At 41.2% G+C, this 24,820-nt stretch overlaps 1 long non-coding RNA gene across 1 annotated transcript in view; it reads right to left on the bottom strand.

Annotated features, from left to right (window-relative positions):
* Nucleotides 1-22,898, bottom strand: part of LOC139075409 (uncharacterized) — a 187,321-nt gene extending 164,423 nt beyond the window's left edge. Inside the window, exon 1 of the long non-coding RNA XR_011525788.1 lies at nucleotides 22,786-22,898. This is a non-coding gene — a long non-coding RNA (uncharacterized lncRNA). The remainder of the gene's footprint in view (nucleotides 1-22,785) is intronic.
* Nucleotides 22,899-24,820: the final 1,922 nt, after the last annotated feature.

Below are 24,820 nucleotides of genomic sequence, written 5' to 3'. Positions count from 1 at the left end.
CTTGGTATTACTGAACTATTAAAGCAATCCTGGAGCCCCCTACTTAGGATTTTCTTGATATGGGTGGAAAATTAAGTCCCTACCATTTAAGCTGCTTTAAGTTTGTTTTTCTGCAACTTTTCTATTACTTTTTCTGTTAATTTTAGCTAAAAGCAGCCTGATACAGGAGGTCACCACAATGATGCTGGTGAAAGGTAATGCTTGCCAGGATGGTGTCAATGGATCTGGAAGTAATAGGATGAAGAAAGATAAATATGTCAGGTTAAATATAAATCCCATGGACTGATTGGCAACATTGTATATAATAAGTTCTCTCATAGTAAAATTAGGAATCATCAACCCATAACAGACGCGTCCTGTTTGGAATCTTGGCAAGTAAAATAAGTGTGTGTAAAGGTGTCGCTAAGGGGACCTGGGTGTAACCAAGTCTAACCCAGGTATTAACCCAGCTGGCAGACTTGGAATATGATTATTATGAAGAAAGTTGCAATTTAATCAATTGTATTATGCCTGTCTGAATTTTAAAATTATTCCCAAATTGGAGTGCACAGCCAGGAGTCTACATTGGAAAGCCAGAGAAGAACGAGTCAGCGTTTACCCTGCTCTGTCTCAGGAGAGTCCTGGACCTGCAGGCTGTGGACAGCTCTAGGGCCGGACTTGGAAGACGTTGAGCTCAAGCAATTGACTTTCCCTGTAGGCATTGGTTGGGGGTGGGGGAGACGGTGGGCTTCTACTCTGATATACCAAATCAGTTCTCCTAAGCTTCAACAAATTAAATACAGAGAACGAGAAAAAGAAAGTGAGTAAAACCCAGCCCATAGTCTTTGGACCGGTTACTACAGAACGGTAATTTCAGTAACAAATAGGGAATTTGCGAAGGGGAAAAAATGGGCTGAAAAGTTAAATGCGGTTTGGGCCAAGTCAAGTTTTAGGGGCAATCAGGGATACAAACGTATGGCTCTCCGGAAGGTGACTGGAAAGGCAGGTCTGGAGCTTACAGGGGAATGCTGACTAAAGGCAGACCCACTTTATTTAAGGCTATGAAATCAGTCAAATTGCCAAGAGAATGCAACAGAAAGCCAGGGTAGGGGACATTGCTCATGTTTGCTGAACAGCTAACATGTATTGGGCACACCATTAAGAGTTACAGGTGTCAACAAATTTAACCTCACAACAACACCATAAGGAAAATACTACAAATTCCATTTATAGGAGAGCAAACAGAGGCTTGAAGAACTTACGCATCCTCCAGGCTACAAGGGCGAGCACAGGCAGGATTCCAATGCCAGACAAAACCAGAAGGGGCCAGCCTGGTGGCGCAGTGGTTAAGTGCCCGCTTCTGCTTCGGCGGCCCGGGGTTCGCTGGTTCAGATCCCAGGTACGGACATGGTGCCGCATGACAAGCCATGTCGTGGCAGGTGTCCCACATAAAAAGTGGAGGAAGATGGGCACGGATGTGAGCTCAGGGCCAGTATTCCTCAGCAAAAAGAGGAGGATTGGCAGCAGTTAGCTCAGGGCTAATCTTCCTCAAAAAAAACCAGAAGCCCTGGTACCTTTCTCTTTTATCACACATATTGAAACATTTAGTTGTAAAACTGCTAACATGCTTATTCTTATTTAAATTTTATCATTACAAAATCATTCTTATAGGACTCGAAGGATAAATATAAACTTTGTATGAATAGCATAGAAAATGTATTATTCTTCCAATTTCACATTTTGGGAAACATGCAGAAGGTCATATACAAAACCACTCAATGAATCATGAGCTCAATACAAACATTTGATAAATGTTATTGATTCTTTACTATATGTGGGGAATGGAAGCTACTGGAAGACCAGGCACCCTCAACAAACTTTCAATCTAGTTGGAAAGATGATTCAGATACACATATGAAAACTGCAATACCAAATACTATAAGATAAACTATTAGAGTCAGATACTCACATTTTCACATAATTATCTTCCCAACAAATCTCTCTTGCTTTTAGATGTTCTCCACAAATAAGTCACTGAAGACCAAGATGTTTAATAAACTTCGTTAAGTATGTATATTCAAATCTATGTTATTTTCTCATGTGGTATTTTCATAGTAATAGTCTAATGTATCAACAAAAAATCACAAAAGTTTTCATGGAGTGTTTGCTTTCACCCATGCCATATTTACTTACCCAGTCATGCCTATTTACTCTTATTACATCACCCTAAGTCATTGGTTCAACATTTCAGGAGATATGCACCCAAATTCCGCTAGACTTCGCGCTAGGCTCCGGAGCTAGAAAGATGAGTAGAGCACTGTCTTACTCCCACGGGGCTCACAATATCATAGGGAGAACACAACCCCAACAGTTACCAAATTGCTCACTGGAAACACACCCCACAGTTTACAGTAAAATGTACATTTCCACTAAACACACGTCTCAACATGCTAAAAAAAAAAAAGAGAGAGAATGTATTTGATCCAAGGAAATGGCAGACTTCTGATTGGAGCCAGTATTAATGAGATGCTAAACTAAATTCTCCCCATCGCAGAAAACTGAAATCTTTTGGTATTTTCTCCACCAGACTAAGATTAAAAAATTATACAAGAAAAAAACTTGCCATCTTTAGGCAATATTTTAAATTAATCCTTAATGAACATAGCGGTGTATTTTCTGATTGAAATACATCCACTGAACTTTTAAGAATAGAGACAAGCATTCAAATGTGTACAGATGTGAAACCAGGAAATCCAAAAGAGAGAAATTAGAAAATAGTTGAACACATCATTCAGCCATGAGAAAGAAGGAAATCCTGCCATTTGCAACAACATGGATGGGCCTTGAGGACATTGTGCTAAGTGAAATAAGTCAGACAGAGAAAGACAAATACTGTATGATCTCACTTCTATGTGGAATCTAAAAGAGCCAAACTCATAGAAACAGAGATTAAAGTGGTGGTTACCAGGGGCCGAGGGGTGGGGGAAATGGGAAGATGCTGATCAAAGGGTACAAATTTCCAGTTATAAGACAAATAAGTTCTGGGGACCTAATGTACAGCATAGTGTCTACAGTTAACAGTACTGGATTATATACTTGAAAGGTGCTAAGAGAGCAGATCTTAAATGTTCTCACCACAAAAAAGAAATGGCAATTAGGTGATGTGCTAGCTAATACTATGTTGGTAATCATTTCACGATATATACGTGTATCAAATCAACAGGTTGTACACCTTAAACTTACACAGCATTAAATGTCAACTATATTTCAATAAAGCTGGGGTAAGAAAAGAAAATAGTTGAACAAAAAGCAACAAAAAATTTTAGAGTCAAGAATGTCAAGATAATATAAGAGCAGGTTTCTGTGAATACATTCATCATGCAAATATCGAAAGATGTGGCTGAGCACCTTTAAGTTGTTGCTAAATACTCAAAATATTTCACACCAAATGTGGTCCCCATCTTTACAATCGAAGGAAAACTCTCTTTAAACTCTAATGAAAGAGTCTATATAGTAATAGGGAAACAAGGAATTAAATCATGTCACACTTGAAATTGACTTTAGCACAACTTTTAAGTTCCCTTTGAAGAGAGAAAACCCATGAGGCCTCTAATAAAGGTGTTGAAACATTTGTACAGTAAAGTAATGTGATAAATGTCCCTCTCTCTTCCCTTTTCTGTCTTCTTCTCTCCTCTTTATTAGACTCACTGCCTTGAACATCTTTGATTTTGGTTGAATCTGTTCAAAACAGGAATAAAGGAATCTGATAAAAATTATTCACACTGAGTTGTTAAGAGAGGACAACAGCAGGAAATAAAAATACATTCAACATATGGAAATGAATCACTTAAGTTGAAGTTTAAGGAAGCATTGGAAGACATCTCTTTGTCCAGACACCTTTCGGATTCCCCCTAAGTTATACCCACCTATGTGACTACCTTGTATGCTAATAAACAAGGACTGCCTTCTCCAAAAATATAAAAGGTTACAAAATGAATAGGGGTAACAATAAGCTGTGTCTATACCACCACACTCAGAGAGGACCAGACAGAAAATTTGAGTCAACATGATTATACTGCCATATTTCTTCGATTTCCCAAAACAGTCCCAATAATAAATATTCTGTCCATTGTGGAAAGTAATAGTAAAAATGCCCAGCAAATATCAGTATTTTGGGCAGTTTCGCAGACTACTTCTCACATCTGGAAGGAACAAAAAATTTCTCTGCCGTCCTAGGTTTTCCAGTTGAGGCTTAAGAAAATTTCTCACCATATGTGAGCCACACAGCAGAAATACAGTTAAGAAAAATCAGTGAGAAGTCAGCCAATCACATCAAAGTCCCACGTTTAATTCATGGTGGTCATACCGCCTGATCATGGACAAGAAGTGCCAGAATTCCACCTAAAGATCACCATAATAAATGTGAATCTCAGATCTTTACTAGGTCTATCTTGAATTATTATGGTGAATGCATGCTCAGTTACTAAAGTTCAATAATGAATGAAGAATCATAAACCAAGGACCCAACAAAAAAGCACAGTGTGGTCAGAATGTATCCAGAACACTGTGACACTCAGAGTTGTGCCCAGTCTAACCTGCATTAATGGCTGATAGAAAGGATAAATAGAACAAATTGATAACTCAACTGAAAAAACATTATAAGAAATTTGAAAAGAATTTGTCCCTGAACAAAAAGAGAGAGAGAAAGAGAATTCAGGAAACTAAAGAAAAACAGATGTTTTCAAGAGAAAATTAAAACCAACTCATCAGCAGAAAAAAGATTGTGCACTGAAGGTAATCCAAAGAGACGGAAAGGTGGGAAGAAATGCATTGTTAATTGGTGGAATAGAGGAGCTTCATGCGCTAACCAACCCCATCCCAAATCTTTTCCCTTCCCTCATTCATTCAGCTATTGCAGAATGCTCAACATTATTGCAAGTTGTGTTTCTCACCTCTTTTTCATTTGGCACTATTAAAGATGGAGGGTGAGGGAGAGAGATGGGAAAAGAGTACTAGAAATGAAATTTTATTAGGTTCCCTCCTAGTAAAAGCCACAAGAAAGGATGAGTATCAGTTGTGTTTCTAAGACTCAAAGTAACCACTTGGAAAGTAAAAGTCCAGTCAATGAGTTGTTTTATCTGTGTAGTACCAAATTCAGGCAAAAAGCATGAATTTCCTCCATGATATGTGGGTGCAAGAAACATAGTGTGTGTGCACATGTGTGTGTGTATAATCAGATGGATCTGGCTCTGCCCGTATCAGTTGAAGTCAAAGGAAAATTCAAACCAAATTCTGTTTTAGGAGTGTTTCCTAGGATCATATAAGAGAATAGTCCAGAAAATTTGAGGAAAGATCACCAGTCTTGAGTGTATTATGTTCACCAGGCCCATATCATCCACTCAAAGGCAATTTTCAAAGATTGGGTATGGAGACCTTTCTCCAAGGCCCCCCAAGACTCTAGAACCTAAGATCCACTCACCACTGCCTGACAGGTCCTGCCCCTTCACAGGGCACTGAGTGGCAGGGTGGCCCGGCTCTGCTCTCTCACACATCATGCCACCTATAACCTTTCCCTGTATTCTGGGGAAGCCCCCTTGAGAACCAGGAAAATCTGCTATTCCCCTCTTAAACTCGATGCAGATCACCTTCTATCCCTCCCTGCTCGAGGGCATCAGCGGATCTGAAAAACAGAAGAAGAAAACTGAGCAAGAGAACGCCAGTAAAGACACCTAAGATCTTTAGAGATGCTACTCTGGATTCTTCTTCCAGGAGTGGAGAAAGGAATAACTTTTTTTCTCTTGGGAAAACTGCAATAGAATAAACAAAAATAGGGGGAAAAAGTTCAAGAGACCATTTAGATATTAGCTTGAAACATACAAAATGTCTATCTTCTTAGTTCAAGATGTCTAAATATCAGCAAGTTCATGTGGTTCAGCCTAATATTTTCTTCTTGATAACTTACCCTATTATATATGATTAATTTGTATTAAATTTTTTAATCAGTTATTTGAGGGTCAATGTCTACCTAAACATAAAAACATGTAAGTGATTTATCAACCTTTCTCTAGAAGCCATTATGATCTGGGTCAATTCTCATAGACATTTCACTACAATGCTGCCTAGTGTGTTGATCTTTCCAGTGGTAGTAGGTGCCTACACTCAGGCTGTCATTGTAGTTACACTGGCCCAGCAGATGGGGAGAATCAAAAGAAAAATTGAACTCAGCTACCTGAATAAACTGCAGTTTTAATCTTTCCCCAAATCTTCTGAACCTCAGAAAGTAATTTTTTAAATGAGAAGGACTTGGCACATTTCCATTCTCTGTGATAACATCAGAGTAGTTAACACTATGTCAACAAGAAAAAGGCTGAAAGGAATAAACAGAGAAGTTAATTTTTCTATTTGCTGCTGATACAAGATGCTTGATTTCTCTTGAAAATTAAATTATTTTCAATAATCTCTTGTCTTTTATTTACTTCAAAAAGAAAACCTTTATATATAGAAAACCCTAAAGAATCCACCAAAAAACTATTAGAAATAATCAACAAATACAGTAAAGTTGCTGGGTACAAAACCAACTAACAAAAATCAGTTGGATTTCTATACACTAAGAACAAACTAGCAGAAAGAGAGGTCAAGAATACCATCCCACTTACAATTATAAGAAAAAGAATAAAATACCAAGGGATAGATTTAACTGAGGAGGTGAAAGGCCTATATACTGAAAACTATAAGACATTATTGAAATAAATCAAACAAGACATAAAGAAATGGAAAGATATTCTATGCTTATGGATTGGAAGAATAAACATAGTTAAAATGTCCATGTTACTGAAAGCAATCTACAGATTCAATGCAATCCCAATTAGAATCCCGAAGACATTCTTCATGGAAGTAGAACAAAGAATCTTAAAATCGCTGTGGAACAACAAAAGACCTTGAATAGCCAAAACAATTCTGAGAAAAAAGAACAAAGTTGGAGGTATCACACTCCCTGAATTCAAATTATACTACAAAGCTGTAGTAATCAAAACAGCATGGTACTGGCACAAAAACAGACATACAGATCAACGGATCAGGATTGAGAGCTCAGAAATAAAACCACACATCTATGGACAGCTAATCTTTGACAAAGGAGCCAAGAACATACAATGGAGAAAGGAAAGTCTCTTCAATAAATGGTGTTGGGAAAACTGGACAGTCACATGCAAATGAATGAAAGTAGACCATTAACTTATACCATACACAAAAATTAACTCAAAATGGATTAAAGACTTGAATACTGAAAGCTGAAACCATAAAACTCTTAGGAAAAAATATACACAGTACACTCCTTGACATCAGTCTTAGCATCTTTTCAAATACCCTGTCTACTCAGGCAAGGGAAACCAAGGAAAAAATAAATAAACAGGACTATGTCAGACTAAAAAGACTCTGCACAACAAAGGAAACCATCAACAAAGCGAAAAGACAACCCAACAACTGGGAGAAAATACTTGCAAATCATACATCTGACAAGAATTTAATTTCTAAAATATATAAAGAACTCATACAACTCAACAATAAAAAAACAAAAAACCCAATCTAAAAATGGGCAGAGGGGCCCAGCCTGGTGGTATAGTGGTTAAGCTTGTGTGCTCCACTTCCACAGCCCAGGGTGCATGGGTTCAGATCCCTGGTGTGGACATACAGACCACTCATCAAGCCATGCTGTGGTGGTGCCCCACATACAAAATAGAAGAAGATTGGCACAGATATTAGCTCGGGGACAATCTTCCTGAAGCAAAAAGAGGAAGATTGGCAACAGATGTTAGCTCAGGGCCAATTTTCCTCACCAGAAAAAAAAAGGGCAGAGGACATGAAAAGACATTTTTCCGAAGAAGATATACAGATGGCCAACAGACACATGAAAAGATGTTCAACATCACTAATTATTAGGGAAATGCAAATCAAAACTACAATGAGATATCTCCTCACACCCATCAGAATGGCCATAATTAACAAGACAAGAAATAATAAGTGTTGGAGAGGTTGTGGAGAAAAAGGAACCCTCATACACTGCTGGTGGGAATGCAAACTGGTGCAGCCACTATGGAAAACAGTATGGAGATTTCTCAAAAAACTAAAAGTAGAAATACCATATGATCCAGCTATCTCACTTCTGAGTATTTATCCAAAGAACATGAAATCAAAAATTCGAAGAGATTTATGCATCCCTATGTTCATCACAGCACTATTCACAATAGCCAAGATGTGGAAGCAACCCAAGTGCCTATCAACAGATGAACGGATAAAGAAGATATGGTATATATATACAATGGAATACTACTCAGTCACAAAAGACAAAATTGTGCCATTTGTGACAACATGGATGGCCCTCGAGGGTATTATGTGAAGCAAAATAAGTCAGACAGAGAAAGACCACACGATTTCACTCATATGTGGAAGATAAACACCCACATACATAAGAAGAACAGATTGCTGGTTACCAGAGGAAAGGGGGTAGGGGGAGAGCAAAAGGGGTAGAGGGCAACATAGGTATTGTGACAGATGAAAACTAGACTATTGGTGGTGAACACAATGCAGTCTATACAGAAACTGATATATAATAAGGTACACCTGAAATTTATACAATGTTATAAGCCAATATGACCTCATTAAAATAATTTAAAAAAAAGAAAACCTCGATTTGGTTCCACTTATCTCAAATGCCTGATAATTTCCCATGAAGTTAACAGTTTAAAGGCTCTCTAGCACAGACAGCAGGAGTCTCCTTTCTGTCGAGTAGAGGAGGGAGAAATCAGGAAGCAGCCTCCTGATCACCTGGGCTGGGTGGCCGTTTGCTGGTAGTCTACAAATGGCCAGACCAGACCGGTACTCATTCAGATTCAGACTGAAATTCATTCCAGAGCTCTTTCCTTAGAATGATATAAACCAGACTTTGATGGATATTTTAGCATTCCTTTGCCAAAGGCTCAAGGGGTGTCCCAAAACAGCACAGGATCCAAAACTTCAAGGTCATTAAATTCCGCAGTTATCTACACTTATCTAGATCTCTTGCAGTACCAGAGGCAAGGTCTCCCTATTTAGGCTTTGGAGAGTGTTCCCTGTGGACACTGTCCCTCCTTTTCTCTTAGCTTTCTCCCAATCATCATTAGGTTCCCCACAGCCATCTACTCTTTAGGTCCTCTCAGCACAGGACATGCCATTCTTCCCCTTAGGAGACCTGAGACCTGGGCCTGGTCTCATCTTCTGTTTTGCAAACTCTGCTATCTCAGACTTTGTTGGGAATTAGAGAGGTCTGTCTCTGTTTAAGCTTCTTCTGAGTCAGTGGTCCATGAAAAGTGTGGGTATTTCAAGGTCATTTAGGATGCTCTCCACCACCAATGTTGCAACTCACTTCCCTCCTAAACACATGGAGGTTTATACCCCATATCACAGGGAGGGTTCATTTTCTTCCAAAGACTCCATGGTCTGGTCTCCTTGAGCAAGGCCCTGTCTAGTCTTCCTGAGGAATGTGTATATCAACTATTAACATGACTTTGACCCCTATTCCTTATGAAATAATGCCTCTAACCCTATGATATTAAAAGCTCTTGGCTTTCCTGGCTTGGCTTTTATTACAGAGGACCACCACATTAACTGAAAATTCTCCTGCCTGAGTCATTCAAGAAGAATGTTGCCAGGCTCAAAGAGTGTCACTCTGACACCCTAGTTTCTCTCATCACAGCAGATGTGACATTTACCTGATACAGATCTAGCTGACTCTTGAAATCAAGCTCAAGTATGTATTATCTAGGAATAACCCTAAAAAAAACAGGAGCTGGTTTATATAGCCCAGGCATATCTTCCATATCCATATCTCCTGTTTTCATAACTCTGATATCATACTTACTCATACTTACTCTAAGTGTCTGAAGAAAAGCATACCTATTGATCCAGAAGATTATTAACCTAGATCAGGGGTCAACAAATTTTTCTATAAGAGTTCAGAGAGTAAATACAGCCTCTGTCCCAACTACTCAACTCTGCCGTTGTAGCTTGAAGGCAGCCATAGACGATACAGAAATGAACCGGCATGGTTATGTTCCAATAAAACTTTATTTACAAAAATAGGCAATAGGCCAGATTTAGCCTTCAGGCAGTAGTTTGCCAAATTCTGTTCTATATTTTCATTCTAGATTGTAGATTTTAAAACAGACTTTAGGTTTACATTGATTCAAAAATGATTATCAAAGGTATCTACCAGGATGGATCTATTTACATGCAAGCTATGATGAAGAAAATAGCCACAGAATTTCAAAAATTCAAGAAAACTTAGAACGTGTAGTTTAGGTACCTTATTTTACAGATGATAAAAATTCACAAGAGATTTTAGTAAAGGAGCAAGTCCACTGATCCCCCAATCCAAAATTAGCACAATCTAAGAAATTTATCACAAAATTGAGAAAGCAAAACACAATGTGGGCGTGAGTAGCTCTGGGGATATAAACCCTATCAGTTATATCATAAAGAGTCTCTGGCCTGCAGAGCTGGATGGGATTCCAGCTGCTTCTCCAGTTCCTTACTCAAGTCTAAAGAGGCCTTCAAATATTAAGGAAGAGCTGATCCCAGCGAAGCTCCCTGTCTCCACCCTAATATACACATAAGCACACACACATCATATACACAGTTGTTTTGGTTTCCACATTTCAGCCCAGACCAAAATAGGCATAAAAACTCAACTGAAATATACCTTGACACTGGCCAGTAAGAGTTATTTCCACAGTTAAAAAATAATAATAATGAAGGACACCGAGATGTCAGAAACAATAATACTTAGAGTTAGGGCAATGGAGACTTAAAATACAACATTAAAATGTTAACAGTGATGGGATTTTTAATAAGGTATATTTTACTTTTTGTAATTCTTTTCTGTATAATCTAATATTTTTCCAATTTGCATACACTAGTTCTATAATCCGAAAAAAATTACTTGACACAGGACATACTATGTAATAAGAAAGAACTCCTTGAAAGAATGACTTAATGTCATATTCAACTCTATATCACCAGTTCCTAGCAAGACATACACAGAAGATGTTCAATAGATGCATATGTGGTAGGTAACTCGAGAACATTCTCTGTTAAACAGGTAACATTAGTGAGAACATCCTCAGTTAACAGGTAAACACTAAAAAATCCTAACGAAGTCATTCTCATCTTTATTTGTAATATCCATTATTGCATGCAAAGCTATTTGGCTTTATTACACTCTAAAGTTATGTCGCACATCTGTGTTTTTGTAGCCGTGAAATTTAGTCCTCCGATTACATCTTAGCTGTTTAGATTTTAGCTGTGAAATCGGATTTTGTTTTTTGTTAGCTAGCAAGAAAACTTTTGTTACATCAGTTTCAAAAATTGTCAAGTCAGAAATAACAGCTTTAAATATATCAAAATGTACCTTGCTTTTTCTTATGTGATAATAGCTGCCATGTAATAATTAGTGAGATTGAACAGTTAAAATACTTAATTTTTTTCCATAGAAATTTCTGTTATGTTCTGTAATAAAGAAAACATCTGATCTAAGGAAAATGGCACCGGGTCATTGCTGCTGCTTCATTGACAAAGTACACAGAAAATTCTCTGTTCTGAGGCAAAGTTCACATGTACGTGAGCACAAACAAATATTTTGCTAAGGAACAAACCAACCCATGTGCGGTTTCACGTGAACAGCCAATACCCATGTGCGAACCAAGATTTAACTTGCTTAACAGGGCTATTTGGGGACTCAAGAGCACTGCTACCCAAGGAGAGATCCCTGGACCATCACCTGGGAGCTGTTCAGAAATGCTCAGTCTCTGGCCCCGCACCAGAGCTCTTAAATCAGAAACTGCATCCTAACAACCTTACAGGATTCACGCTTACACCAAATTTGAGAAGCACCAGTCTACCGCTAGATATTTTCAGCAAGAATTTAGGACATAACATGCAAGCTGTACCTCCAGACACTAACGAGACTAGTTGGCAACAAATGTACCAGAATTTTTGTATTCAGATTTGTGTCATTCTTAGGTGGTCACATTTGGAAGTTATATACTTATTTCCCTGACATGCCATCCCTGACACTATATTTGGAAATCCCCTTTTGGACTCGGTAAGACTCACAAAATCAGTGTCATTACTTTATAATTTCACCTCCTTTTGGACCAAAAGCAGCTTTTCACACTGATTTTATTCCTAAAACTAAGCCAAATAACACTGGGCTCTTTCCAAAATCAAATCCATTTTCAAATATAAATATTTGCTCTCTTTGGGAGTAATAAAAAAGATTGGGCTGTAGGCTCTGAAAACCTGAAGATGAATTCAAAAAAAATGTTTAAACAATGGCGGTATATTGTAATAACATACAGCAAGTGACTCCTCTAAAAAGGGCAACTCTCACTTACGTGTACCATTAAGTTTTGGCATTTTTATTTAAACTGGGCACCCCACTGAAGACTAATTAACAGGATAACCTGCTGAAGTTCTAAGTGGTGCTTTGTTAATGACCCTTAGCAAGAAGATGCCGTGAGGTCTCCCAACCTCTCCTTGGGAGAGGGAATTTTCATAAAGGAAGGGAAATGTTTCCAGATTGTGGAAGCAAATAGACATTTGCGTCTGTATGGTGAGCTCTATTGTCAGAGAAAGGAGGAGAATGCATCCTTTGTTTGGGGCCAGGGAAAGGGAAGACCGCTGACCCCTGTGTGTGAATCCCCCGGGGGCTGAATGTGGGACAGTGGATACCACCTAGCACGGCATTTTGCTGGTGGGTCCATGGATGAATTTAAAGGATGGGCACCAAGATCTGAGTCCTGAGGAAATCAGCCTCATTCAAAGGAGCCTCCTGACCTAGAGCTCTGTGCAGCACAGTGTGGTGACAGCGTAACCACAGGCCCACCTGGAGCCTGTTCGAAAGACCTCATCTCTTATCAACAAAGTGATTAAGGATTGTCTTTCAGAAAAACTGAAAAGTCACGTAGCCAGAGCATGTGCAAAAGAAGAAATCATGACCTGAAATGACCATGGAACCAAAGATCCTCCTTCCCATGGAACCCAAGGACGGGGACAGGACCGGAACCTGAAAGTCGGACTTTTATCAGAAGCCAGGGGTACCTCATTCGGGAAGATCTGGCATTAAAATTCCTTCCCCACCTCATCAAAAATGTTTAGAACCCTATGATAAAAGTTTAGGACCTCATCAAAATGTTTAGAACCCTGTCATAAATGTTTAAAACCTTACCATAAACGTTTGAAGCCCACCAATCAAAACCTGTCCCCCCAGCATTTCTGTGTGCCAGCCTGTTCTCCCTAAACTCCTAAATTTCACCCCAAATCCTGAATCAGGGAGACAGATCTGAGGGCACATGCCCCCTGTCTCCCTGCAGATCCATCTCACAGAATAAAGCTGATTTCTCCTCCAAAACCTGATGCTGTAATTAATTGGATTTTTTAATGCTCATTTATGCTCATTGGGCAAGAGAACCCCAATTTTGTGCAGAAACAACAGGAAGCAATGCCACGATGGCCACAGACAACCCAGGGCACAAGAGTTCTCCTGGGACCAGTGGGCCCAGGGGACTTCTTTAGGGACTCTGTAAACCTTCAGAATTCTTAGATAATCCAGAAAAGGAGCAGAGGTGTTCAGAGGGTGTGATATTGAAGTTTATGCCTATCAAAAAGATAAGATTTAGGGCCGGGCCCAGTGGTGTAGTGGTTTGGTTCAGATCCCAAGCTCAGACCTACATGCTATTCATCAAGTCATACTGTGGTGGCATCTCACATACAAAATAGAGGAAGGTTGGCATAGATGCTAGCTCAGGGCCAATCTTCCTCACCAAAAAAAGTAAAATAAAAATAAGATAAGATTCAAGCCAGTTCTGATTCAACTCAGAAGTATAAAACAAAACGATAGTGCCTGCAGCCCAAGAGTTGTAGAGCAGATCACACACATGCCACTAATTTCTGGTCACAGCTACTAAAGACGTTAAGTAAAGGCTCTCACAGGCAACTGGTGTCCAGACAGTCAATTTCGGAACAGTCACTTTAGAAGTCAGTAATGTGAGAGAACAGAGTAAAGTGGCACAATCCTCATCTGTGGCGTGGGACACGATGGGCCAGAGGAGAGAACTGTAGCCCAGGCAATAGGGAACATAGAGATCCAGTCAGTCTTTTAACTATGTTCATGGATCTCCTTCCATAGTAGAGACACGGGGCCAGGCACAAAGAATCCAAAGCAAATAACTGCTTTTCTGAAGTTCATTCTGTTGAAGAGAAAGAGATACCTAAACATGCAACCTAATATATGGGATCAACGGAGGAAGCAGAGCAAAGTGGTTGCATTTATGGGTTTGGGGGTCAGACAGATCTGTCCGAAGATTCACTACCCAAGTGATCTGAGCAAGTTACAGAAAACCTCTGAATCTCCCTTCCTGCATCAATAATAGAATTGTAGCATTTAAGCACTCAGTAGATGTGAGGTGTTATTGTTGTTGTTAAAGTATATATTAATAGAGTGATATATTAATTCTTTCTGTAGGATTATAAAAGGCTTCATCAAGAAATACATTTGAATTTTATCCTGCAGGATGAGTGCAACTCTCCAGGTAAAAAGGACGGGATCAGGATTCCAGGCAGAGAAGACAACACAGATAAAGTCATAAGAGAATGAAGTACATGGTCCATCTAGGGATGAAAGAGGATTTAAATACAATCATAAAAAAAAAGGTCTGGGGAAGGAGACTGGAATGAGGATGAAAATGTAAAACAGGGCTGTGTGTAGCAGGCCACATAACCCGTAAGCAACGAGGAACCATCAAATGTTTTAAACCAAGGAGGAGCAGAATCAGATACATGTTTTAGAAGGGTATCTGTGGTGCCATGCAGAGACTGGACTGGAGGAGGACAAGTCAGTATGGTAGGACATCCGGGACAGGAAACCTCTGATGAAAAGCAAATGAATATACCATGGAAACCTTCGGGAATTGTTGGTGTGGGAGCTGGGGAAGCCAGACAATGGATATCACTTTCTTTCTCCCTCTTTTCCATACATACACACCCACAAACAGGCGTATTTATGGGTTGGTCATATAACCTCTGTGCCTCAGTCTCCCCATTCATAAAAAGGAGATAATAATAAAATGTTGTAAGGATTAAATGGGTTGATAGAGGAAAACTCTCTGGCACGCAGCAAGGGCTATATAAATGTTGTTATTTGGCTCTTTCCTATCATATCAGTCCTTTCTCTCTTTTCCCTAGTTTAATCACTGTCCCCTTCCCATTGTCAACCACTTTCATGTCATCAAAATTCCAGTTATAAATTTGTACACCCAAAATGTTCAAGGAGTTCCACAACTTTGATTGAATTCAATACATTTTACCTGCCTCCCTTTTATGTTAGAAGAATTTCCAGACATGGGAGGGGATAATCCATGGATAAAAAGAATCATCCTCTTTTCCCTGCATGAATGAAGTTCACAATACATTAGGGGAAGATGAGAAGTACATAAAGTAGTAAAATGTAGTGTGGAATAAAGCAAAAGCTAATGAGAGAAAGCAGAACCAAATGCAAAATGGAAAAGCACTTCACTGGGAGTCAGAAGACCCATTTTCTAATTTAGGACCCAACACTGAGTGGCCAAGTTTCCTGAGGCAAGTTGCTGAACTTTGGCTTGGCAGAGAGGTGTGATGGTTAAGCACTTGGGTCTGGAACCAGAGCGGTAGATTCTCCTCTGACTCCACGATTTACTCACTCTGTAGCTTTGGACGGGTTCCGTTATCCCTCTGTGCCTCTGCGGTTCAATCTGTAAAATGAAGATGACCATAACAATATCCACTTCCTACAGCTCCTATCTAGACCAAATGAATCAAACACGTAAAGCTCTTAGAACATCGCCTGTCACAAAGAAAGCATTCCATAAAGCGAGCTATTTTCGATATTTCTGAACCTCAGTATCTTTTACTATAAAATGAGGATAAATAATTGTCATCACCAATCTATCTTATAAAGTTATTGTGCGATAACTTTTCACGCAGTGAGATGATTTATGTGAAAGTGTTTTGTCAATCATTGAGTTTATAATATACAAATTTATAATGTTATTTATAATACAAAATGAACACTAACGCCATTAGGTAATAGATAATTCCTTCTCGTAGTATCCTTTGGCCACCTTGTAGATGTGAACTTCATTTGGAGTCCTTCCTAAATGTATCAGAACTAGAATGAAACCTTCAGATCTATCTTACTGGAATTCTAATCAATGAGAATTTGGGACACTGTGGAAAATTATGAAAAGTGTTGTTGGGTGTTTTTTAATAATCACTTGAATGGGTTGTCTTTGCCGATGAACCTGTAGGCATTGATGACCATATTTTTGAGACGATGTTAGAGTAAATACAGGAAATTCAATCTTTTTTAAATGTTACCCACTTGGGATGTCTATTGACATTTTGCAAAGCAAACCATAAATGTACTTAAACCGATGAGTAAAACATTAAAATTAAAAATCAGCCTATCTTTTCTCTGAGTACCTTTTTCAAATGGCACAGAGAACTTTACACAAGCTCCAGGCACCTCTATATTTAATTCCTAGGGGCAATGGTATTCATCAGTGCATTAAGCAGCCTGGTCAGGTACTGCTGAGTCAACCCCGTTCTGGGACTTTCCTTGCTTGTGAATGCAGCACACAGGCCTTGAGATGTCATTATTCCAACATTATGATAAGGCACTCACTTATGCTGCTTTACAGGAGAGAGAACCAAAGTTTAAAAAGCCAGAGCCACTGGTTTATATTATGCTACTGTAACACCTCTTGAACAGAATCTCATTTTAAAAAACAGTGCCTGGAAGAGAGAAAGTTTCACAGGCTTAACCCACGATCATGGAATTGGTGGTCATTGAAAGGTGTCTCTTTTCTTTTTTTACCATCAGCAGTTTCATTTTCATTAGGAGTCACACTCTTGGTACAAAGGCTGCACCAATTTATTTGTAGCATAAAGCACGAAGGTGATCTTCTCTTAATGGGAGAACAACTGGGAAGTCACTGGACTGATGATCTTCAGAGTCCAGCACTTCTTAGCTTGGACATGTTTACTAAACACAATTTCAGCAGTAATGACAAAAGTTATAAGTGCATGCTTCTACATTACCTAAGTTTAATAAAGGGCTGCAAATTATCTTATTTGGAGGAAATGGCCACTTTCTCAAAATCTTCAAAGTACACCAGAAAACATGAAGCTTAGGTGTGTTGTAATTAACTTAAACTGGAAAATGGTAGATGCCTCCATCAATGCAATTTGGCATGATTAATGAAAGAAATCTAGAACAGCAAAGCGCAGGGCTCGTAAAGTGCTTCTTGCTGAGGGAATCTTAAAATCGTAAGTAGCACCATGTTTACTCCTTTGCCCTTTTATAAGTGAGAAAATTGTGGTGCAAATAAGAAAGACTTTTTCCCAAGGTCTCACAGAGACATAACAAAGCGAAAATGTGGCATCTACATCCCTTGATTTATAACCTCTCCAACCTTTACTTAAGAACTTATCCAAAGTAAATTCCAAGCACCTATGTTACTAACTATTCTTTCAGTTGTCTGGTTAAATGAACCTTTTGTTTCCGGAGTCATTTGCCGGAGGGGCATGCTGATTATCAGAACTAAAACTAAGGATGTCATGCAAAGTCTCATATGTAGTAAACTGGGTACAGTTTTAAGTTAGAAAAACAGCCTGTTTTAGCAACAGAACAAGGATTAAAAACAGCACTCCTTTGATCACGACACTGTGATCTCTCTTTACAGCTGGGATTGTCTTCTCTCCTCTAACCACACCCAGAAAGTAGTCTATGAATGTTTGTTTACTTCTCCCCTTTCCATCTTGCACGTTAATACTGGGACAGCTAGCCCTGTCTTTGTCAGGACTAGAGGACTAGAGGTTTTTAAAATAAATAAATAAGGCTTTAAGTAGTAGGTAATTCACAAACAATTGATATTTGACTTTGCAATTCTGAGGCATACGCTCAGAAATGCTTATATACCCACACAGGTTTACATACTCTGTTTCTGACCTCAGCACCTACTCTGCCCAGTCCAGCCGACAGCTTCTCAGGGTCCAGGTGAGATACAAACAAGAGGAAACCAAATAAGAACAGACCAAGATCTGGAATTACTCTGTATCCTTACAAATGTTTAGAACTCCTAGACTAATGAAGCAACATTGCCATCCTGTATCAGAAGGGTGGGAACTCAGCCTGCCAGTAAAGCTCAACCTGGACCTCCAAGAGCAAAGGTCAATCCTTCAGCAAGGATTTGGGAAATATTTGGAAATAAGTCATTGTTCCACACTTGGAAACACACAGATGCTCAAAGAGCTAGAAATCTAGGTCATCAGTGGCACACATGTAAACTCACACGTGCTGATCACCTGCACATCTAGTTAGTCTCTCCTATTGCACTCGAGATAACTAAATCAGTTGCCAACTTCCAAATGACTGAACATGTGTGTTTTTCTCTACATTTGGCTGGGTAGGTTTTACCTAGCCCCACCCTGCACAGTATTTAAGATCAGATTACAGAGTTGGCCTCCAGAGAGAAATAACTGAACACGTTTATCAATATAATACAATAACCATAGATCCACATTATACATGACAACACCCTGAACAACGAGTCCAGTCCCTGGAATCAAGAAACTGTACACCAGAAACAATGCAAATGGCCTTCAGCTGGTAAAAGGATAAACAATCTGTGGCATGTTCATGCAATGACCTACTGCTCAGCAGCCAAAAGAAACACAGTATTGATAGACCCGACAGCATAGATGAAGATCAATTCATTAAGTGAAAGAAGCCAGATGCAAAAAAACAAAAAGGCCATATACTGCATAATTCCATTTATATGACATTCTGGAAAAGGTAAAACTATAGAGATGGAGAATAGATCAGTAGTTTCCAGAGTTTAAAGTTATGGGGGAGTTGACTACGAGCCAAGAGTGACTACAAAGGACAGCACACAGGAAATTTGGGGAGGGCAGAATGCAACTGTTCTGTTTCCTGCTTGTGGTGTGATGACATGACTCTACGCATCTGTAAAACTCATAGAATTGTACACCCCCCAAAAAAGAGAATTTTCCTATATGTAAATTTTAAATGATATAAAATGTATAAAAGCTCAGCATTTCAGTGTGTCTTGAATATTGCTGTTAAACTTGCTTATCACTTCAAGAACTTAGCTTCAATGTCTGTCACCTCTTCAATAAAGCTTTCCCATGCTTCTCTATGTTCCCTCATCTTTCTTTTTTTTTAAGGAAGCAAACACTACTCATATAACTAAAACCCATGTGGTCAAAGGATCCCTCTACCCCAGGGGTAACCTCCATCCCAAAATGTGCACGCATCCTTCCTTGTTTCTATAATTTTACTACATGGTTATGTGCCAACAACTTTTGTATTGTGGGAGCTTTTTAAAAATTTTACATTTTAATAAAGATTAATATTACATCAATATCACATGTATTTTTTTAATTTGCTTTTTTCACCCAACATTGATTTCAAGACAATCCATTCACTTTTAACTGCTGCAGAATATTTCACTGCAGGAATGTGCCAATGTACTAACTCATTGTACTCCTGACAGACATTTAGGCTGCTTCCATGCTCCACGTTATACTGTACCACATTTATCTGTGATGTCTCTTCTTCCTGCAAGATGATGAGCAACTCCAGGGCAGGAATTGTCTAGAATTCCTGTTCCTCTCCCTAATTTCCAGTATACCTGGGAATCACAGTGTGACAGACTGTGCTTTGCATGGAAGATGATGCTATGTACCTGGCACTCAATAAGCACTCCACAAATGTGTTGAATGAATAAACGCCAACAAAATATTTTTTCAGATCTTGTGCTCTCTCCTTACTTCTCCAAGGTGTAAGATTTGAGGGGGAACTGACTCAATTCTTACAAGAAATTCCTTTAAATATTCCCGTGTCGAAGTAGACATCTATGAAACAAGGTCACTTCACAATTTTCCTGCTTTCTCATTAGAGGATCTCAAAGCACTATACAAACCGCGATTTTCTCCAGTGACATTTTTCCCTTCAGTGTGCCTCAAGGTCAGTTCAGAGCAGTATTTAAAGCTTGAATACCCTTTACCGGTGGCTGTAAAAAGGCCAGGAAACCAGAGTCTGGATGTAAATTACAGTAACAACCTACTGTTCCCAAGTCTTGTTTTTGCTTCGAGGATTTGCTTTTCTTTTCATGGGTCCCCGTTTGTGCTGAGTCTGCTCACCGGTGCCATTCAAGGCGCTAACATCAAACTGCACACCTTTAGCAGGTCTTGCGCTACCACTTGCCCCCTCCCCCACCCCACTTCTAACTCTCTCTCTACTAAGTAGATCTAACGCTGTTTGATCTCATCTACAATTCTCTGCAATTTAAGGAGCTGTGTAGCCTTGATGTACAAGACAAATACACACTGTAGCTCTGGGCTTACAAAATCATCTATCATCATCCTGCCTTTGGACATGGCCAGTACGCTGTGTGTTTCAGAGAAATTAATCTGGTGTTTAAGAGGAGAAAGGCATTTCAAAATGAGTCTGCGTGCAGAACCTTCCCGCAGACCCTGCGGAGGCATTTTCGACGCCTTTCGCCCCTGCTCAGCAAGCCTCAAATTTGACCTTCGAGAGGGTTTCAAGGGTAGTGCCTTCCTCCCTTTCCCTCGGCTGTTCCAAGAACGCGCGCGTAGGCCTCCTTCTGGGAAACAGCTGCCCGGGACCACAGCTCCGAGAGCTGCACGTCTAGGCGCGCGGACGCGGCGGGGAAACCGGAGGAGGCATCGGCGGGAGGCGGGGGCAAGAGAGGGGGAGGTGGGGAAGGAGGGAGGGGGCAGGAGAAGATGGAGGGAGGAGGACGATTATTTGCATATGCATGAGGCACCCTGCACTGCCCTCTTCCCCGGCAGCTGCTCGGGGCGGGGGGCGGAGGAGGGAGGGGGAGGGGCGGGGAGGAAAGTGGCGGGGGCGGGGAGGCAAGTGCAGCCGCTAAGGCGGATGCCAAGTCTGGAGAACGGAAGAGGTGATTTGCATGGCGCCTGGTGATTGGCTGAGAGCCGGGGGCTGGGTCTGAGAGGCGCCTTCTGAATGGTTTAACGGAGGAAATTACAGGATTAATTTGGCTAAAGAAAGCCAGAGAGGGCCAGGTCGGCTCAATATGAAGCCTGGCCGCGAGGGGGCGTGATGTCCCATCTTTGTTCTTGTTAAAGGTTCTTTTTCTCGCCTCCCCACCCCACCCCCCGTCCCTGCCCCCACCACCCACACACAGACACACGCGGAAAGTGCAGAGAAACCCTGTGATCCAGTCAACTGGCTCTGCCCCGTCTATTAAGAAAGATGAACACTCCTTTCTCTTCCATCTCCTTCATGGGAGAGCACTTTTCATTTCGGATTATCACATCAATAAATATTCTTAGAGGAATAAAAAAGGCACTTTGCCAAAAGATAAGAGAATATATATAAAACGTGTGGATTATAGAGAAAGACAATACATGTAGGCAAGGGAATAGGCACACATATGTAAATACGCACATAATCGCCCTGAGGACACAAAACATGGGGGGAGGCAGAGACAGACAGGACACCCCGGGAGAACACACATCACTCACAAGGTGCTGGTAGGCTGTCCACACTCTCCTACACACCAAGGCACACACCCCCTGACCAGCACACCACCACCACCATTCCCCTGTCCATACACACCCACGGACCTCAGAAAAGGCATCCAAGTGAATTCACACGCAGTGGAAAGACTGCCGAGAAAATATGAGAGAAGAATTTAAATGGCTCATCCCCTCCCCCTCCAAAAAATACTCAAGGGATTCTATTTGCATAATACTAATATGCGCAGGACGCAGACACGGGCAAAAAAAATGGCTCCATTTGAGGAACACACCAGAAAATGCGTGTATCCACGCACACGCACGCGCGATTGTGGGCGGGACACACCCACAGTCTGTGTCATCCGCCCACGGGCACAAGCAGAGCACAGATGCCATCAACAGCGCAGTTTTCCAGAAAACACTAACGCGAGAAAAACGTAAAGAAACCCACCCTGCTCAGCCACGAAGCACCGTTAGTGAACCCAGGTTTTGTAAACACACACACACATGCACACACATGCACACACACGCTTGTCAGACAAGAGAGTTGAGTTCAAAGAAATAATGGATGCACAATAGATAACTGAGAGCTTGAGTATGTCATCAGCTTAAACAATACTTTGAAATTACTTGAGCCTGAAGATGGCTTTCTGAGATGCTCCTGAGAAATCCTAAGAAAAATAAAACATTTTCATTTATTCTGCTTTGCCTTTCTTTTCTTTTTTTTCCTCCCCTTTTCCTTTCCTTTTCTTTTTTTTAAGACAGGAGAGAGGGAAAATCCCCCTTCCCCAAAGCAGGGTAGCCCGTTTTTGTTTTGCGAGCTCCTGAGCTTTCCAGTTGATTTCCCAGCGAGCAAGGTGCCAGGGATCCGTCCTCTCCGCAGCCACCCAGACAGACGGCACCACAAAAGGCATTATTACACATTCCAAATAACAAGGGCTGTCTATATATTTACAAATCTGTTCAAATATTTAACCTCTTAACTTGCTAAATATCCTCCTCTTCTCGCTTTCTTTCTCTCCTGCGCTCTCCCCTCTCCCCCTTTCAGCCCTCTCTCTCTTCCTTTTCCTTTCTCTTTCTAAAAGCAGTGGGGACGGGTAGTGCCCTTCTGGGGTCCAAAATGTGGCCAGGGGCGCTGGGCTTTACCTGACCCTGTGTGAATGCCAATTTCGTTTCCGGGCAATTGCTTCTTTGCCAGCCCAAAGATCGGGTTTGAATCACCAGGGCTACGTTTTTTAAAGGAGAAGCCTTGATGTTGCCTCTCAGTTTTTAAACTGCCGCCGCAAGGCATCTCCTAAACAGGAGGGATTCTCCTGACCCCTTAGAGTTGCCAGGGCCCCCAGTCCGTGATGTTTTCCTCCGCGTGGCACCTCCTGCTCGTCAAGGAACTGGTGGAGGGGCAACTATGTAAGTGAGCACCTTCTACAGACAGCCAGGGAGTTTCGGCAGTATTTGGAGACCCAACCAAGGCCAGAGCTGAGGCACACGCCTGTTACAGGACCCAGTTTGGAACGCCATCGTTGAGAATTCCTTACCGCCCAAATCTTTCTTCATGGGGCTAATAAACTCATTCTGAGGACCAGTGTAAAGGCAGTGGGCCTTTAATGCAGCAAAAGAGTTAGATTCATCCAAAATCCAGGTGTTCTCACTTTGACGCATACAGGGAAAGGAAAAGTTGTGCGTGGGCACAGCGGGAAAGGTGTAGGCGACCCCGTAGGGGCACAGGTGCTGCCCACGCCCTGCTCTCCAGGCAGGTGACCTGGGTGGGCTTCCCTTCGAAGGACCCACAAGCACCCTTACCCGGGGGTGTTCCGGCCTCGCGCAGGACTCTGCTGTGACGCAATTTAAGGTCCCCTGAAGGGGCTTCCTTGCGCCATTCTGGGGTTTTCTTTTCGTAAAGAAAAGAACGGCAAGGAAAATCCGGCGCATGTGAAGTTGCCACAGAAAGGGGGCACTTCCTCTTGGCACGTTTCCTCTGGCCTCGAATAATTACTTTATTTATGCATGTATTTGTTTGTTTCGGGGTGATTCAAAAAGTGAAACTGCAGTTTGGCGAGACGAGATGTTTGTCTCCATGTCAGATTTCTTCAGTTGACCATAATATTTCAGCTCCCACCATCTGTTCTCCTGAGACCCCCCTACCCACCAGGGCGGAAAGCACCTTCGAAAAGCCAGTCCTCGCCTGGGAGCCTAGTCCTCAGCACGCTCAAGTGGGGTTACACTTCTCACTGGTCCAAGAACGCCTCGCCCCCGGGTATCCGCCTGCCGCTGACTCTCCCGAGGTGCTGAAACGCACCGCTCTGCGTGGTGATGACCTTTGCTCGCTGCTGTCGGGGCTGGCACGTAGCACCCGCGGCGCTCAGGGCTGCCCAAACCCTGGGCAGGGGGAAGTAGAGAGGAGGGAGTGGCTAACGTTTATGTTTTAAAGAGGTTTGCTGAAAACTTTTACAGATGCCAAATAAGAGAAGGAAGGAAGGCAAAGTGAGTTTAAAAAAAAAACATGTTTAGTCTTTGTGCCATGCCAGACCCGGGAGGAAAACGTTGGCACTGGATTTTTTGCAGTATATTCTGTAAAATGCCATCTATTTGCATGACTGCGTGATGGTCAGGACATTTCTCTCCCCTACTGCACAAACCCCTTAGGACAACTGCGGGCAGTTTAAGAGTTTTCTAGTGTTTCCTGATTGGAAAAGATATTCAGCCAGAGACACTATCTAAATCTGCGAAAGAATGAAGGCTGCTTGTCATGCGTCCTTCGTCTCCAGTAATGTGTGCCACCCAATTAGAAGCAATTTAAGCAATCAAGGCCGTTATGAGAGAAGGGGGTGTTAAAAAATAGATTTCCTATAGCTTCAGAACTCTAATTCGGAAGAAAATCTAAAATTACATATGTATCATTTCTTTATATATAATAAATATATAATCCGAGTGTCTCCTGTTCGCTCTTTCTTCCTCCATGGTCCCTCCCCCAACGCCTGCCCTCCTTTTGGGAATTCATAACAGAGCGAAGTGTAAAGCTCCGAAGAACAGGGGCCAGGGTCCTTCAAGTCTTTCTGAGACCAAACGAGAGGATTTAGGTGGGGTTTGGCCCAGCCTTTCCCCGGCTTCTCGCTGCTGTTGCGCCCTCGATAGTGGCTCCCATCTGACTTCCATCCACTGTGGGCGGAAAAATCCCAAAAGT

Source organism: Equus przewalskii, chromosome 13, assembly GCF_037783145.1.
Source record: "Equus przewalskii isolate Varuska chromosome 13, EquPr2, whole genome shotgun sequence".
NCBI lineage: Eukaryota > Metazoa > Chordata > Mammalia > Perissodactyla > Equidae > Equus > Equus przewalskii.
The sequence above is the reverse complement of the archived record's forward strand: the minus strand, read 5'-3'. Positions and strand labels throughout refer to the sequence as shown.